The 19,292-nt window shown below is 36.2% G+C and overlaps 1 long non-coding RNA gene across 1 annotated transcript in view; it reads right to left on the bottom strand.

Moving 5' to 3' along the window:
* Window positions 1-393: 393 nt before the first annotated feature.
* The window catches only part of LOC139034749 (uncharacterized), a 242,329-nt gene continuing 223,430 nt past the window's right edge, over window positions 394-19,292 (bottom strand). The window contains exon 4 of the long non-coding RNA XR_011487284.1: window positions 394-3,678. This is a non-coding gene — a long non-coding RNA (uncharacterized lncRNA). The remainder of the gene's footprint in view (window positions 3,679-19,292) is intronic.

Below are 19,292 nucleotides of genomic sequence, written 5' to 3'. Positions count from 1 at the left end.
GACCAATACAGTATACTAACGCATATATATGGAATTTATAAAGATGGTAACAATAACCCTATATGCAAAACAGAAAAAGAGACCCAGATGTACAGAACAGACTTTTGGACTCTGTGGGAGAAGGCGAGGGTGGGATGTTTCAAGAGAACAGCATCGAAACATGTATATTATCTAGGGTGAAACAGATCACCAGCCCAGGTTGGATGCATGAGACAAGTGCTCGGGCCTGGTGCACTGGGAAGACCCAGAGGGATCGGGTGGAGAGGGAGGTGGGAGGGGGGATCCGGATGGGGAATACATGTAAATCCATGGCTGATTCATGTCAATGTATGACAAAAACCACTATAATATTGAAAAGTAATTATCTTCCAACTAATAAAAATAAATGGGGAAAAAAAAAGTTCATTGATAGTAACATCATCCTCACTCTCCCCCACCAGTGGAAAAAGAAAAAAAAAAACTGAATCACTTTGCTGTACACCTGGAACTGACACAATATTGTAAATCAATTACTCTTCAATCAAAAATTTTATTGTCTTAAATGTAAAACAAAAGAATCCTCAAAAGTCAAAGATTCCTTAGTAAAAATGTTTACTTCCATTGTTGAAAAAGATGATCATAATTAAGGAATATGAGAACAGTTCTGGATATGACATGCCCTCAGATATGGCCATAATATATCAATTAATTAATTTATGATGGTTATGAATAATTAGAAAATAGCAATTATAATAATATAAGGTACACATGAAGATAAACCAACTTTGCCACACAAATAGAAAGAAAAAGAAAGAAACCAGAGGCACTGCTGTAGAAAAAAAGCAAAAACAAAAAATAATCAGCACTGGAATATAAAAGCCTAGAATTTTTTTTTTTAACCAGTAACTAGTGGAGGAAGTATGAAGTTTTAATTCAAATACTTGAAATTCACTGCTAATTTTAAATCCAATGCCACCAGCTAGAATGTGAAATAAATTTTGTGAAAGAGAAAAAAAGTTTGGAATAGTTACATATTTGAGCATAAGATTTTAATAAATGTAAATAAACAGATTATTAGTCCTACTTCGTACAGCAAAATCTTTAAGAAGGAGACACTACTGACTTAGACTTTAAAGGATGAATAACATCTACTAGATTTAGAGCCATGGCACTCCAACTGCAGGAAGCACAACAGACAAGGCACAAATGTGCCAATTACTTCTTATTCCATCAGAAAGACTCTAAGATCACTATGAATGTGTAAAATGTAGCTCCTGGAATAAAAAGCTGAGAGGTCACTACTCCAATGAAATGAGTGACAGATGATTAATTTAAATTAAAATAAGTATCGATATTTCTTTGGAGTACATGTGGAGTGAATAAAAAGGCGTGAATTTTTTTTCTTTTTTTTTGAGAGGGGTTAGAGGGGTTTGAGGAAAAGTATTTAACACTGAAGCTAGTTATTAACAAAAAACATATGCATTTAACTTAAATTTACAGGTTAGTCTTATTATGTGACTAATACCATTGTCTAGTACAAATGTCCGGAACACTTTTTTCTATGTACTTATATTAGAATTTATTATTTCTTTATTATATGTATGTTATGTTACTTATCAAGGAACCCCAAACATCTGCAATATCTAAACTTTATATGTAAGGAAGTAAATAACTTACTTGAGCAGTCTAGTGTGCATTCCAAGGAAAAAAATGTCCCCCAAATCTCAGGCTATTTTTACATTCTCCTCCAAAGATCTTAACTAACCACAGACTGAGAACTACTTAAAGAAGTTAGAACTTCTCCAGGGAATTTTATCTTTAGCACCTCACCTAGGTCACTAGTCTCTGTCCATGTCCCATATTTTAATGTAGTACGCTAATGTTTGAACATTGTTTTCCAAATAATAGTTTTCTTTGAATCACCTTTGAATCACAAGTACACACCATATTAGCAATTCATTATGTTTAATTTAGATCTCATCAGTGCCTCATGTCAAGTTCTAACAAGCCACAAAACAATATATTCTGAAAAGTATTGGGTTCTACCTTTTGATTTTTTAAGGGTGCATTCCTTTCTTTCAGGAGTTCAAAAGTTGTACTTTCTGAGTTTAACCTCTGTCTCAAGTTGTCAAGATGATAACCATCTGTTTGGTAATCTTTGTTTTTTGTTTTTTTTTTACTATGTTTGCATATTTTTGTTTCTAAGACTTATTCTTCTTAGCAATTGTATGTGGTGATCAAAATATTTAATATGCAACTTTCCTATTTGCCTTCAATAAGACTGTATAAGCTATGCTCAAAAATATATTTTAAAAAGTCCTTATAAGACCATGTTATGAACTTTGTACATGAAAAAGGTATAAAGGATCTAAGAAATTGGCTCTTGTTCCCATAAAACTTTAAAAATAAGATTTAAAGTATATAATAAAACAATCTTTAAAAACACACACAAACAAAAACAACTGAACTAAGAATAGGAAAAAATAGATGGCCAGCAAAGATTTTCAGCCAAAGAATGGACGCTTTTGAACTGTGGTGTTAGAGAAGACTCTTGAGAGTCCCTCGGACTGCAAGGGGATCCAACCAGTCCATCCTAAAGGAAAGCAGTCCTGAATATTCATTGGAAAGACTGAGGCTGAAGCTGAAACTCCAATACTTTTGTCACCTGATGTGAAGAACTGACTCATTTGAAAAGACCCTGATGTTGGGAAAGGTTGAAGGCAGAAGGGGAAGACAGAGGATGAGATGTTTGGATGGCATCACTGATGCGATGGGCATGAATTTGAGTAGGCTCTGGGAGTTGGTGATGGACAGGGAAGCCTGGTGTGCTATAGTCCATGGGGTCACAAAGAGTTGGGCACAACTCAGCGACTGATCTGAACTGAAAGATTTTCACAGTGAGCTCAGAAAAATATCAAGGTTCAGTTTGCCAAACAAAATAAAACCTGTAAGGTAATTAAGTGTTTCACAGGTGGATTGCCCCAACTCACTCTCCTCTCTCCTCCATCTTAGTATGGAGAGGAATAGTAGTGGAAATTCTGCAGAGATTTTTTATACATTGTGAAAATTGCCTAATTTTCAGCTTTGAAAAGCTATAGAATCTAAATTACCATCATAGCCTCATAGGATTTGGAATCTGATTGATCCAAATTTTGCCCAGATACCATTGGTATGTGGCAAAATAAACCAGACAATTTTCTGTCTTTCTGAACTACACATTTATTAAGTTTCTGCACCAGGAAAATGTATCCTGATACCCCAGCCCCCTAAATCCCCAGCATGGGGGTGCTAACAGGATTTTTCATGGAGAGAAGCACACAGGCCACTACTCCTCAACAACCAACTATTTTGCAGACTGACTTTCTTCTCAAATTTGGCTCCTGATGCCATAGCACCCACCTGAGCAAACATATCCTGTATCTTCAGATGAGAGAGATAAACAAACTCCATAGAGAGCAATATGAATCTAAGATAGAAGTTGAGAAGGAAAATCAAACCCCTTACTTTTTTTTCCAAACAGGTCTAGAAAAAGTTGTGTGTGTGCTTGCCTGATGCCAGTGAGCTTGCTTCCTGTGCCAGTGAAATTAATCCTGAAGCTGACGTGAACTTCACCTGACTTCAGAATGGCAGCTCCTCCTATGATCTGACAGCATCACCCCTTTACAGAGTCTCTGGCTTTGTGCTGTGGACATCTGCTTCCTGCAAAGATAGTTGATTGGATAGTTTGACTCTGTGAAGGTTGGGTGAATCTAATGACATTTCCCCCCATGTAAGTTGCATGCATGTGAGTTGAAATGAGACATGATTAAGAGGAGTCTTTTCTGCCCATTTACCCTTTGCATCATTTACCAGGTGCAGATATCTTAGGAAAATGCAATCTAATTTTTAAGTTATTTTGGATGCTTAAGTAAGTTCTGGGTGAACATGAAGGTTGGATGAGTCAACTAGAATTTTAGGCTTGGCCAGACATTCTTGGGAGCTAGGACTTGCAGCTGGCAACTGGGCAATGATTCAAGAGGTAGTTGATACAAAAAGGAAAAAAAAAAAAAAGAGAGAGAGAGGACAAGACTTACATGCTTATAAGCAGCTCCTAACCTCTTTTAAAACAATCCTAATTTCCCTTGTGGTGGTTTCTTTTTCCATCCAAATAGTTTCTGGATGTTAATTTTAAATGATTTCATTAGGACACCAATGTGGTGAGAATAAGGGGCAAGGCATGTGAGGAGCTGAGGGATTTTTATCTGAGCCTCAATCAGTCACCAGTGCCTCTGGCTAAAAACATCAGAAAAATGAAAATGATGGAAATAGCTAAAAGCAAATTTAAGAAGAGCAGCTGGAATGCTCAAGTCTAAAGGTAGTTACTAGAGGAAGGATAAACTCAGAAATTAATATGTGATTAATGCATAATGGTGAGAAGCTGGTAGAAGAAGAGGGGGAGGAGATGGGAGGGAACATTGAAGAAGAGAAGGGAAAAAGGTATGAACTTCATTGCTTGATTAAAGCTAGGTCCTCAGCTTAAGTTCAGTTTTGCTGTCAAAAAATTACCCCAACATCTCAGTAACTTATAACAATAACATTTCTTTTTCTCTCATACTGCATGTCTCTCATAGGTCAATTGTTGCAACCACAAAGCCAGCCCCAAAATGGCCCTTTCTTGTTTTATAACAAGATATGTATGGCTGAGTTCTTTGCTGTTCACCTGAAACTCTCATGGCATTATTAACTGGCTATATTCCAATATAAAATAAACAGTATTTTAAAAAAGATACTGAGTTACTTTTCAGAGACGAAAGACCAAAACCTGAAGCATATCCAGAGGAGATCTTGACCTGAAACAACACCCAGAGCTAAAGTTTCTCCCCGACAAAGACCCAGATGTGGACTGGAACCTGAAAGCAGGAACACTGTCAGAAGCAGAGGGCCCAGACTGAAGTCCTCTTACTGTACCACAATGACCAAGTTCCAAAGTCTCACTTGCACCTCTGAATCCCAACCCTCTCCTCTAACTTAAAATAGTTTGACTGAGCCCCTAAAAAGTAAAGTGAAGTCACACAGTCATGTCTGACTCTTTGTGACCCCATGGACTATAGCCTCCCAGGTTCCTCCATCCATGGGATTTTCCAGGCAAGAATACTGGAGTGGGTTGCCATTTCCTTCTCCAGGAGATCTTCCTGACCCGGCGATTGAACCCTGGTCTCCCACATTGTAGGCAGAGGCTTTACCATGTGAGCCACCAGGTAAGTCCTTGACTGAGTTCCAGTTTGGCAAAATTGAGCCATACCTCCTGTCTCACTGCTGATTGACCCTCACAATAATGTTTCTTTTCTTAAAAGCCAGCACCAAAATATTGGCTTCTATGTGCATCAGGCAACAAGCCCTTTGCTTGGTAATGAGGCAGAAAAAGAAGGGGCAGAACCCAATTACCAGATAAATGAAGAAGGGGCACAACTGTTAGGATGCAATAAAAACCAGCTGGAACCACACGAAGCCAAGATGGCTTCCAGAATAGTCAGATGACTGACCTTTAGCTCATCCATACCTCAATTGTAATACAAAAAATCACTCCCCCTTAGCCCACTGACAGTTCTGATCGTGAATATGCGCTCAGTTGTGTCCGATTCTTTGTGACACCCTAGACTATAGAAGGCAATGGCATCCCACTCCAGTATTCTTGCCTGGAAAATCCCATGGACGAAGGAGCCTGGTAGGCTGCAGTCCATGGAGCTGTGAAGAGTCTGACATGACTGAGTGACTTCACTTACACTTTTCACTTTCATGCATCGGAGAAGGAAATGGCAACCCACTCCAGTGTTCTTGCCTGGAGAATCCCAGGGACGGGGGAGCCTGGTGGGCTGCTGTCTATGGGGTCGCACAGAGTCGGACATGACTGAAGTGACTTAGCGGCAGCAGCAGACTATAGCTTGCCAGGCTCCTCTGTCCATGGAATTTTCCAAGCAAGAATACTGGAGTGAGTTGTTATTCCCTTTTCCAGGGGATCTTCCAGACCCAGGGATCGAACCTGCATCTCCTACACTGGCAGAAGAATTCTTTACCACTGAGCCACCTGGGAAGCCATGACAGTTCTGAGACAAACTATAAAAGGCTAAAAAGTGGGTGGTGGTCCAATTCCTGGGAAATCCCCACCTTTCCCCAAATTAGCAAGGATATTGCTCCCACTTGTTAGCATGTGATGTTACTCAGACCATAAAAACCAACTCCCCTGCCCTGGGGCCACCCTGACTTTCTGAGACAGTCAGCATTCTGCCTATGGTACATATCTCTCTAAATAAACTTGCTTTTCCTTTTCTTTGGCTCCATCTTGAATTCCTTCCTGCAGGAAGCCAAGGATCCTCACTTGATGATCTGCCCTAAGGACTTCTCCAAGTCCCAGGACTTGACATTTCCTTCTCCTGCCATAGTAATGCTTCTGCTGGGCAGCTCATTGTCTTCACTTAGGGTTTTGGCTGATAAACCAAGAAGCCTTAATGGAGGTTTCAGAGGGAAAACAGCACGACAAAAGCACAAGACAGAAGCTCATAAGGACACACTTCATCTCTACTCACATTTCATTTGTCAAAGAAAGTCAAATGGCCAAGCCTGACATCAGTAGGGTAGAAATGTGTATTTTGAAAATACAGAATCATCAAATAATTTGTAATAACTAAAAATATTCACAAAGAAAGATGCCATTTCTTCCTTCTTGGGAGTACTGGTCAGGGCATTTTGTAGACTGTCCTTCAGTTTACGTTTTTCTGATGTTTTCCCTCATAATTAGACTGGGGTTTAGGGGAGGAAGACCACAGAACAGAAGTGTCATTCTCAGCACAGGATATCCAGGGTAGGTACTATCGGCATGACTCATAACTATTAAAGTCAACCTTGGGAAGGGCTTGTCAGATTTCTCCATTGTAAAGTAGCTTGTTTTTCTGCTTTTCTGTACTGTACTCTTTAAAAGGAAGTCATTATGCACAGACCACACTGAAGAAGTAGAGACTTTCGTAATGTTTTGAGGGCATTTCACTCTTTTTATTTGGACTTTTTACTTAGGCATTCACCTGGGCTTCCCAGGTGGTGTAGTGGTAAAGAATCCGCCAGCCAATGCAGGAGGCATGAGACATGGGTTGATCCCTGGGTCAGGAAGATCTCCTGGAGTAGGAAGTAGCAACCCATTCCAGTATGTTGCCTGGAAAATTTCATAGACAAAGGAGCCTGGTGGCCTCCTGGTCCATGGGGTCACAGAGTTGGACACAACCGAGCACACACACACTCTTTTTACAGGTGAGAAAACAGGTTTGGAGCGTTTATGCCCAAGTTAACATAGTTAATTTAACTAAGTGGCATCAAGATTGAAACTCACATCTGTCTGACTTATAAAACTATTCTTTTTACAATTCTACACATAAATTAGCACAAAAATAGGGAAATGGTTAGAAAAATATAAAAATATTTCTATGCGTTTGTTTTAACGAAGCATGTTGAGAGGCAAGGTGTTCCCAGGTGGCTCAGTGGGCAAGAATCCACCTGCCAATGCAGGAGACACAGAGATGAGGGTTCAGTCCCTGGGTCAGGAAGATCACATCAGGAGGAAACAGCAACCCGCTCCAGTATTCCTGCCTAGAAAAATCCCATGGACCGAGAAGCCTGGCAGCTATAGTCCATAATAGAGACACACAGATAAGAATTCCTTAATTTGCTACTCACTAGCATTGGGACAGGAGAGTTATGCTCTTTGAAGTTTATAACACTATATAACACTATCCAACTGTTGTCTTAATAAGACCTAATTATTAACCTTTCTGCAAATGTGCCCTGACTCCATTCTAATCACTAAGCCATTTTTCAAAATTGAAACCAAATTCTCTGAGTGCTGTGAGTGGAAGGTACAGAATGAAGATGATTTTATTTGCCCTTCTTATGGCTCCTAAGCAGTGTAGTGTTTTCCTTTCTTTTTTTTTTTTTTTAAGAGAGAGAGAGTTATAACTCCAGATCTGACTAATAAAGATAAGGCATGTTTCTGTCACAGAAATAGCTTTTGTACAAGTGGGAAACTGTCACTAAGGCTGAGAAGCAGAGCAACAGGATGGTCTATGTCTAGTCGGTGAAAATTGTTTGAGGTTTTTCCTTCTTACCATGGTGATATAATTTAATGTTGACATTTTAAAGTATGTGTCAGGTCCCATATCTAGTTTTCTTTTAAAGTGTCATTGACAATGCAATTCAAAGACAGAAATGACCATGTAACAGTATTTTGTGTTTTCTGAACTAGGATCACATCTCTCTTCTGACAAAAAAATTCAGTTACACAGAATGTACAAAGATAAAACAGAGTTTGTAGACATTCTCTATATTTAACATGAAGATGGAATTCTCTATCCATTTTTATAAACAGAATAGAGACCACTGGATGCCTGAGTCACATATGCATATCATATATTTAACTCTAATCGAATACTGCTCCTGAACATGATTAGTTTAAAAATTCTCAGGTGCAGCAATTTCTAAGTTGACTAAGCTCTTGGTTGGCAATCAGGAAGTTAAGTCATTCACCTCTATTTCTCATACTATAGAGACATTTACATTTTCAGAAATAATTTTCTCCTTCAATTGCTGAAATTATCTGGACTTTCTGAGGCTGTTATGTAAATCCTACACAATGAGCTTTTAGGACAAAAACTGTTTTGTTACCATTGTGTTCCAGCACATAGTACATTCTAGAACACTGTATATACTTAGTAAGTGTTTGTTAAATGAATTGAATAGTGTTTTCAAGAAAGAAGCACTGTGTAAATTTAAGATACACAGTACACAACTACTTCTAAAATGAAAGGTCATGTTTAAAGTCTAAGATCATTAATTTCCTTCAACTCAGAATAAAGCTTATTTTTAAGACAGCAAACATAATAAAACCTGTATTACATAACTTGTGTAATGGCACATTTTCTTCCAAATATCCTGATCAAAGACAAAAACCCTAAACATGGGTATTAATAATTGACTTTTATGAAATACCTTCAGGAAGTCACTAAAATTGTTAACTATTAGGCAACAATTCATATGAACAGAATCTAATTTTTCTTTTGATTAGTCAATTAAATTCTATTTTCTTTATACTAAACAAAATTGGTTGAAGAATAATAAAGCTGATGAGAATATGTTGAGAGATTTACTCTTCTCTACTGCTGCTGTGAGAGCATTTTGATACAATTTTTCTGCAAAATAATCTGTGAATATATACAAAAATCCTTTAAAGAGTTCATAGACATTTTTAAACAAAGGAATTCTCCCTCTTATGTTTATGTAAAATAAATCTTCAGAGATTTTGTCAGAGATTAATGTTTGAAAGTATAAGGATGTTTGTTACATAATAATACTGATCATGAGCAAGTGTCTTATTTAACTGTGCTCTAACAATGGGGGCAATGTTTATTTTTTAATTCAGTGATAATTTTTTATCACAGTTACACATGATCATAATTTAGAGAGTCAAATTGCTGTACAAGACTTATTACAGAAAAAAGCAGAACTCTCACTACCTGTTTTCATTTCTGTTCCCTAGAGGTAGCCACTTTCATTTCTTTTAACTGACTCTTACCATATTTTCCTCCATACTTCCATCAATCTAAAATAAAGAAACAGCTTAATTTTTCAGTTTTAGGCATTACATATTAATTTCCTACTGTGGAAAATTACAAATTTAGGTTTCTTTCACTGCTTCTATCCCCATCCCCAGCTTACACATACACACTTACTCTTTCCCTTCCTCAACATAATTTTGGTTTACCATTACAGTGTGTATAGTATTATGACCTTATAAACATGAGAACTTGCTGAGTCATATTGGGTACCGTTATTACTTTTCCCTTTCTGAACAAATTTCGATTTTCCTTGTCTTTTTTTTTTTTTAATTTTTAGGTGATGCTACTGTTGTCTATTTTTTTTTTCTGTTGTCTATTCTTAACTTTCTATATAGCTATAGTTCACTTTCCCAGTTGTGCAAATCTCCTTTCACTATATACACAGACATTAAGCATCAATATCATCCTCCTAAAAACAAAAGTCATGAGCCTTTGACTTTCCATATCTGCATGGTTGAAGCTTAGCTCTTGTTGGGAGTCTCCAGGGATTTTCTTTCTATCTTTTGCATAAAATTTCTTTTTTCCCTGGGTTCTATGCCTTCCTCTCTTAGTTTTATTTGTTTTGGTAGAACATAGATTCCTGAGGAGCTGCACGTAAAAGGAAAAAATTTTGAGACAGTGCACACTGAAAATTTAAAAATTTTACTCTCATACTTAACTGGCTGGGAATAGACTTCTAGACTAGAAAACACGCACCCTCAGAATTATGATGGCTTTGATCTATTGCCTTCTAGCTTCTAGAACTGCTAATAAGAGGCTCAGTAACAAAGGCTAACATTCTCTCAGCACTAAATATGTGCCAGTCACACATCCATATGTATTTATGTTTATTATCTCATGTAATTCTCACAACAAACCTATAAGTTAGGTATTACTTTAATGTCCTTTTTTACGGGAAACTGAGCCACAGGGTTGCAATGACTTTCCCAGAGTTAGAGGGCCAGTGTCTGGGACTTGAATTCAGCTGAGTTGGATGGCAAGCTCATGCTCTTAGCTTCTATGCCATACTGACAAATTCATTAGTAATCTTCTTAATGAATTGTGAACTTTCAATCTAAGTACTTCTCTTATTATTTTTTACAATTCTGGATTTAGTATTCTGAAATTTCACAATGCTGGATCTTATGGTGTACTTTTCTCATTCCTAATCGTGAAGACACAGTGAGCCATTTTAGCCTGAATATGATGTGCTTCAGTTCTTGTAAAGGTTCTTGAATTATTTCTGTGTTGGTTTCCTCCCTACCTCTTCTTTCTTCTCTGCTTCTAGATTTCATGGACTGGTCCTACTAATTTACCTATTCTGTGCCTATCTTATCTTCCATAGCTTTACCTTTTTGCTTCACTTTTGATAAGCTTTCCTCAAATTTATCATCAAAAATTTCTATTGAATTTTTAATTTCTGCTATTATATTTTAACATCCAAGAGCTCTTCTTTGTGACCATTAAATGCATTTCTTTAAAACATTCTGGGTTCTTTTTTCCCATAGGTTTATCATCTCATGACTCTCTCACATATTCATATTCACATCAGTCAGAATATTTTGAGTCTTTAAAAAAAATTTTATCCAAGTTGCCATTTTTATATTCACTTGTATTTTGTCTGTGTATTATCTGGTGGCCATAGGATATTTGTATTAGAGATTTGACTGGAAGCTTTGTACACGTGACTGGAGCTTGTTGACTGGGTAGTGAAATGCCTGGCCTGTTTCATTAGGGAATTTTTGATGTCAGGGTCTTTCAGCTCAGGTTAGTCTGATTCCTAAGAGAGAAGTGTTCCAGTCTCCTCCCTGAATGGGAAGAATCTGGCTGCCAGCATTTAGAAAAGAGCTTCAGTGTACACATGTATATCTAATGCCCCTGCTTTTGACATAGCACCAATACCTCTGGATACACTGGTATCTTCTATGTGAGGGACCCTCCATTTTACTCTTTCCCTGGATTAAACCTCTAATATCCTTCTGGGGAAGGATAGGAAGAGGAGGAGAAGATATTTCCATGAGTGGTGCAGAATTCCAGATATGGGGCTTCAAAATTATCAATGATTTCTCCAGTTTTCAGCCCCATCTTCTCCGGCACTTTTCGGTGCTCTGTTGAGTTCTGAGGTCAGTAACAAATGGAAAAATGAGTTGCTTTTCAAATTTTCTCACTGTCAGTTTAGAACTCAGCTTTCTTGGATTTATTCCGTCAATTACATTTGTCTATTTGCTTTTTACTGCTCTTGTACTCTTAGTTTCAGGGTGGATAAGCCTTTTCAAAAACCCTCCTTTCAGTCATTTCAGTAAGGTTTGAGGAGTTGACAAAGGCAAAAAATGTGTAGTTGGGGAAGGGCGGTGTTAGTGAGAGCAGTAAACCTTCCATTCCTAAATAGTACCTTCTGTTCAAGAGCTTTAAGCTTGAGTTTCCTCATATGCAAAATTAAGATAATAATACTTATCTCTTAGAGTTGATATAAAGATTAAAATACATTAAATGAGATAAATGAACATAAAATGTTTGGAACAATGTCTTTCACCTAGCAAGGTGAAAGCAAGTTAGTCATTATTAGTACATATTTACATGGTATCTTAAGAACAGAAACATATTTAAATTAATTTTAAAATATGTTTAGAGAGAAGATACAAAGAAGTGTTTTGGAATCCACTGGAGGAAAGATAGAAAGATCTCCCTGCAACTGGAAATGCCTCTGGCAGCTCTTCTTCCTGTCTCCCCTTTCTTCCTGGACACAAAATTGTTCAGTTTCTCACTTCTGCTCCTTTCTGGGTACCTCTTCCATTCCCTTGTTTTTCCCTTCAGACAAGCTTTCTTTGCTTAATGGGCCATCTGCTGAAACTGGCCTCAAGCTCCAGTATAGACCCCTGAATGCCTGATTCGTTTTCTGTTCCTCAATTTCATTTTCTTGGGCAAGGTTGGTGGATTGGCCTTACTTAGCAAAGAGTCCATTCTTGTTCAGTTAGTCAGGAGGTGGTATCATGAGGTCTTAACGTTGTTCCTTGCAGGCTATGGGGTGGGGTGCCATGGAGCGATAAGTAATTCTAGTGCACATGAAGTACTGCTCATAATATAATCTTAGGAGATGAGAGAAGGATTTAAAATGGACATACATATGAATGTTACTAAGTTTAGTATGTGTGTATGAACATATGTATACTAAATACTAATTAATATATGTACACTCATTCAGGAGGTTGTTGAGTTATATGAAAACTGCATGTAAAGTATTTAGCATAGCTTGTGACAGTAAATTCAATAAATGTTTTATGTTATTATTATATTTAAATACATAAAAAAACTGCTATTTAGAAATTCACCAAAATAGTAATTGTGAGTTTTTTCTAGAAGATGTAGTTATGGGTAATTATTATTTACTTATCTACATTTCTTTGCTATTTATTTTCTTCCCAACCCAGGGGTCAAACCCAGGTCTACTCATATTGTGGGCAGATGGTTTACTGCTTGAGACATTAGAGAAACCATTTATTTTCATAATGAACTTGTATTTCTTTTTAAAAAAGTTTTTAAAAGTTGGAGTATAATTAATTTACAATGTTGTGTTAGTTTTAGGTATACAGCAAAGTGATTTAGTTATACATATATTATTCTTTTTCAGATTCTTTTCCATTATAGGTTATTATAAGATATTAAATATAATACCCTGCACTATATAGTAAATCCTTGTTACTTATCTGTTTTATGTATAGCAATTTGTATTTGTTAATCTCATACTCTCAATTTATCCCTCTATCCCTTCTCTTTCCCCTTTGGTAACCATAAATTCTTTTTCTATATCTGTGAGTCTATTACTGTTTTGTAAATAAGTTCATTTGTATCTTTTTTTAGATTCTACATATAAGTCATATCATAAGATATTTGTCTTTCTCTGTTTGACTTCACTTAGTGTGATATTCTCTAGGTCTATCCATGTTGCTGCAAAATGGCAATACTTCACTCATTTTTATGAGTAGCATTTCCTTGTATACCATATTTTCTTTATCCATTCATCTGTCAATGGACACTTAGGTAGCTTCCATGTCTTGGCTATTGTAAATAGTGCTGCTTTGAATATTGGGGTGCATGTATCTTCATGAATTAGAATTTTCTCAGGATATATGTGCAGGAGAGGGATTACAGAATCATGGTAACTCTAATTTTAGTTTTTTAAGGAACCCCCATACTGTTCTCTATAGTGGTTGCACAATTTTACATTTCTGCTAATAGTGTAAGAGAGCTCCTTTTTCTGTGCATCCTCTCCAGTATTTGTTATTTGTAGAGTTTTTTTATGATGGTCATTCAGATTGGTGTGAAGTGATACCTCATTGTAGTTTTGATTTGCAGTTCCTAAGTAATTAGTAATTCTTTAAGCTTGAGTTGGCCATCTATATGTCCCCTTTGGAGAGATGTTTATTCAGGTATTTGGACCATTTTTTGATTGGGTTGTTTGTTTTATTGATATTAAGGTATAAGAGCTGCTTGCATATGTTGGTAATCAATCCTTTGTCGGTAGCATTATTTGCATATATTAATATTTTCTCCCATTCTGTAGGTTGTCCTTTTGTTTTGATTATGGTCTTCTTTGCTATACAAAAGCTTATGTTTGCCTAGGCCCTATTTGTTTATTTTTGTTTACATTTCCATTACTCTAAGATAGGGAACCAAAAAATATTGTTGCAGTTTATGTCAGTGTGTTCTGTTTATGTTTTCCTCTAGGAGTTTTATAGTATCTGGTCTTACATTTAAGTCTTTGATCCATTTTGAGAGTTTTTTTTTTTTTTGGATATAGTGTTAGAGAATGTTCTAATTTTATTCTTTTAAAAAAATTAATTTATTTATTTTAATTGGAGGCTAATTACTTTACAATATTGTAGTGTTTTTTGCCATACATTGACATGAACCAGCCATGGGTGTACATGTGTCCCCATCCTGAAACCCCCCTCCCACCTCCCTTACCATCCCCTCCCTCAGGGTTGTCCCAGTGCATCGGCTTTGAGTGCCCTGTTTCATGCATTGAACTTGGACTGGTGATCTATTTCACATATGGTAATATACACATTTCATTGCTACTCATTCAAATCATCTCTATTGTTTTATCTGGAGCTGTCCAGTTTTCTCAGCACTACTTGTTAAAGAGACTGTTTTCTTTTTATTTCTCCACTGTGTATTCTTCACTGCTTTGTCATAGATTAAGTGTGCAAGTTTATGTATGGGCTATCCATCCTGTTCCATTGATCTATGTGTCTGATTGTGCCAATACCATAGTGTTTTGATTACTGTAGCATTGTAGTACGGCCTGAAGTCAGGGAGCCTGATTCCTCCAGGTCTGTTCTTCTTTCTCCAGATTGTTTAGGCTATTCAGGGACTTTTGTGTTTCCATACAAATTAAAAAAAATTTTTTTGTTCTAGTTCTATGAAAAATATCATTGGCAATTTACTAGGAATTGCACTGAATCTATAGACTGCCTTGGGTAGTATGGTCATTTTAACAATATTAATTTTTCCAGTCCAAGAACATGAACATGGTATATCTTTCCATCTGTTTGTGCTGTTTTCAATTTCTTTCATTCATGTCTTATAGTTTTCAGAATACAGGTCCTTTGCCTCCTTAGGTAGATTTTTTTCCCCAGGTATTTTACTCATTTTGATATGATGGTAAATGGGATTGTTTCCTTAATTTCTCTTTCTGATATTTCATTGTAAATATATAGAAATGCAATAGATTTCTGTATATTAATTTTGTATCCAGAAACTTTACTGAATTCATAGATGAGCTCTACTAGCTTTCTGGTAGGCAAAATAATTCCATAAACCTGTCATTATAAAAAAATGGATATATGAAAGCATAACAGTTGTCTTTATCTCCCAGTAAGTAGATCTTTTACTTATTTGACAGCTTGAAAAATTTTTTTATAAAATAACACTTTCCTTTTTATGTTCTTATTTTTTCCAGTTTTCTAAATTTTTATGGTAAGGTGAAAAACCTGACAGTGTGTGGGTGGGCCTTGTAACGGATGAAGGATTTGAAAATTTTGATTTTTCAGCTGCATGTACCAGTACAGTTTCCCAATTGATGATACGCAGAACAAGAAGTCAGAAATGAAGAGTTGCTATATAGGAAAAACTATGTCTAAATTCTTTATACAAAAATTAAGCATTTAAAAATATTATAGAATTAATACAGTAAGGCATTTAATTGGCCATTGTTATCTTTCTGGCACTCTGGAACTCACAATTATACTGAATACTGTTTTCCTTTTTCAGGGCAACCCATTTTGTTTATCTGAGTCCAGAGTATAAGTGAAAACTCAGATTCTCAAAGCTAGCAAGGTAGATTAAATGTCATCTACTTCAAAATCAGAATTTTTCAGATGAAAAAGGACAGACTAAGAAAGTTTCTCCCTTTTGGGGTGATTATAAAACTAGTAATAAACAATGGTGTCAGATATTTTCAAATTTTAGCTTGATACCCTCTCTGCTGCAAGTGTTTCCTACTTACCTGTGTTTGTTCATCATAAACTTCTAGGTCATCACCCACCAAGTCAAGTCATACTGTCTCTGCTTTTTGAAAGTGTCTATTAAGTCACAGGGGATCTTTGTGGCAGCAATAGATTATAAAGGTTAATTCTTAATTTAAAGACTTATTACCAAACTGATAACCACAACATTTTAAGTGGGAAAAGGAAAAGGCCTACACCATTCAAGTTATATTTACTTACAACAAATGTGTTTCTTAGGGGGAAACAAAACACAACCAAATAAATGCCTATATTATCTGCTCTTATAAAATTGTCACTGACTCAGGAATCATTTCCTTTTGTGTTGGGCCTTATAGGAAACTCAGAAGCAAGTCATTAACAAACACATCTCTAGCAAGATCTTTCAGCAGCTTTTTTTTTTTTTTGGTAATATCATTGCGTCTCAGTTTTGAGATCTCTGCCCACCTTCACTTTTCCTTTAAATTCATTTCCTTAATCATATCACTTTTACTGACATTGTTTCATAAATAATTTCAAGTATTTTTTGGAATAAGGCATTATAAAGACAAACAAGTGAAACAATTTTTGTACGCTTTATTCAATGTACCCTCTGGTATAGGTATATATAATTTTTAAAAAACTTGTTCCATTTTATTGAGTAACGAGTCTATTTTCATGTTTATTCATTGTTCACTGTAGAAAGGCCCCATATTACCCGCTGTGAGGTTATGAAATAAAATTAATAATTTTAAGACTTAGAAAGTTTTTTAGCTTATAAATCAGCACTACCCTTGAATCTCCATTCAGTCTAATTAAGGCATATCTCTTTCCATAGTTTTTAATAGAGATTTATAATCAAAGTAGAATTTATATAATGTTATGTGAAAGAAAGAGACATATCAGACATACACACATATATACACATACATATCTTCAAAGATGGTCTCAACTTAACTAAATAGGAATTACATAATTTGTATGGGTTGGCCAAAAAGTTTGTTTGGGTTTGTCTCTAAAATGTTATAGAAAAGCCTGAATGAACTTCTTTGCCAACCCAATATTTATGCAGGCATCTCACTGGAAAATTACCAAAAATTATCTAGGTATCAGAGGTACCCAGAAAAATTTTTGGTTAGTAGTGAATGCTCAGATTAAATCACCCACTGATACCTTTTCTAACCCACTAGTTCTCATAATAGAGACTCATCAATGGTTACCATGTCTATTTACTTATGTCAGTGGAACATAATGCATATTGTGACATATCATTTATTTATAATTGTGTGCATTCTGAGATTAATATATGAGAAAATTATAACCTTAATTCCAGGCAATGTGTAATTTTGCAGTTCTTGGTGTAAAAAGATTGATGAACTTCTGTGTATGTAATCATACCATTAACATATCTATATGGTATGGCATAATAAGGAATATGATTCCTGTATAACTCACAGGTTATTTATATATCTACCTTTGTATGATATACATTTTGTATATATATGTATATGGTTTTTATTATATATAAAATATAGTTTATATTACTTCATTACCCTTGAAGTATTTCCTATTCATTATCTTATTGAATCCTTTAAATAGTCCTACAAGTTTCAGTTTTGACACTGCTTCAAATGTATGGAAACTGAACTTCAGGGAGATCATGGGATAGAAGGTCACACAGTAGTAAAATGATTTCACAGTACTGTATGACCAGGTGGGCAGATCTCCTCACTCTCAGTTCAGGGTGTTTCTAATGCAACCATTATAGCTTCCAAGCTTCTAAAAATCAATACCAGCTTCTCCTCAGATCCCCACATAGCTCCTTATGAACCTGACCTCATCCTGTTCTATCCCTTATTAATATTAAACATCAACAGCTGAAGCAATGGAGGGGTTTGCATATCCATTCTTTACTACCAGTGTTCCCACACTGTACTTTCATTGGGTGACTATCAGACCCCTTTTCAAAACATTAAGGCCTGGGATTTCTTGGAGTCTTGTCAAACTCTCTTACATATTTAAAACTTGCATAGATACTTTTAGTTTGCACAGAGGAACTTTTCAGAAAATTCCCTTTACACATCAAAACATCATCTAATACAACATAGTTTTGTATATGAATTCAAAGAACAAAATTCTTTTGAAATAAGGTGGGCTTAAAGCTAAATAAAAATATGAAGTAAATACATTTATAAAGAAAAACTACAATGTTAATAGGTATTTTCCTTTGAATTAGAGCACTCTAAGATGTTTTTTTAACATTTTTACTTATTCCCTTGAAAATCTAAGTCCAGCATCTCAAATTTACATCTAATTAGAACTCTTGAATTTCTTCCCTTCCCACCACACAAACCAGATAGATGCCCTCGGCTCAGCTTTCACTAATTATTAATGATCTCTCCATTCTCCTTTTGCTCAGGCCCAAAACCTAGGAGTCATCCTTACCTCTTTTCTTTAGAGCAAAATACATCCTGAATTTGACCACTTCTGATAAGCTCTATTGCCATCTTCCAAAATCTTATCTAGATTTACTTCAATAGCCACAGATTAGCTTCTCAGTTTCCATTCCTGCCCAGTCCTTCTCCCCACCTGACTCCCTTAGATCAATTCTTCACACCACAGCTAGAATAGCTTTATTAGCACACAATTCAGACCATGTTGTTCTGCATTGTTCTCCAGTGGCTTCCTCACACCTTTCCCTAGGCTGTGTGAGATCTGGTTCTTCCCTACCTCTCCAGCTTTTGACCATCCACGTCTTACACTTGTTCATCTTTGAAGTGATCATGATTGTTCCCACCTTTGCATTTGTTAGTCCTCTTCCTGGCACACACTTGTCCAGGTCCCTTCAGATCTAGTTTCTCAATTCATCCCTGTCCCTACACAAAGTCAAATTCTTAGAGAGATTCTTCTGATTCTACCTAGAGTATTACTCCTTCAACTCTCTGTTCTTATCTGTTTTCTCCTCCTGCTTTATTTTCCTATCACTACCTCACTTCTACTGAATGTATATACATGAAATGTATATCAGTTCAGTTCAGTTCAGTCACTCAGTTGTGTCTGACTCTTTGCAACCCCATGGACTGCAGCTCGCCAGGCCTCCCTGTCTGTCCATCACCAACTCCCAGAGCCTACTCAAACTCATGTCCATTGAGTCGGTGATGCCATCTAACCATCTCATCCTCTGTCATCCCCTTCTCCTCCACCTTCCCAATCT

The sequence above is a fragment of the Odocoileus virginianus genome, chromosome 4, assembly GCF_023699985.2.
Source record: "Odocoileus virginianus isolate 20LAN1187 ecotype Illinois chromosome 4, Ovbor_1.2, whole genome shotgun sequence".
In the NCBI taxonomy this organism is placed as follows: Eukaryota; Metazoa; Chordata; class Mammalia; order Artiodactyla; family Cervidae; genus Odocoileus; species Odocoileus virginianus.
Note: the sequence above shows the minus strand (reverse complement) of the source record. Positions and strands in the feature narration are given on the sequence as shown.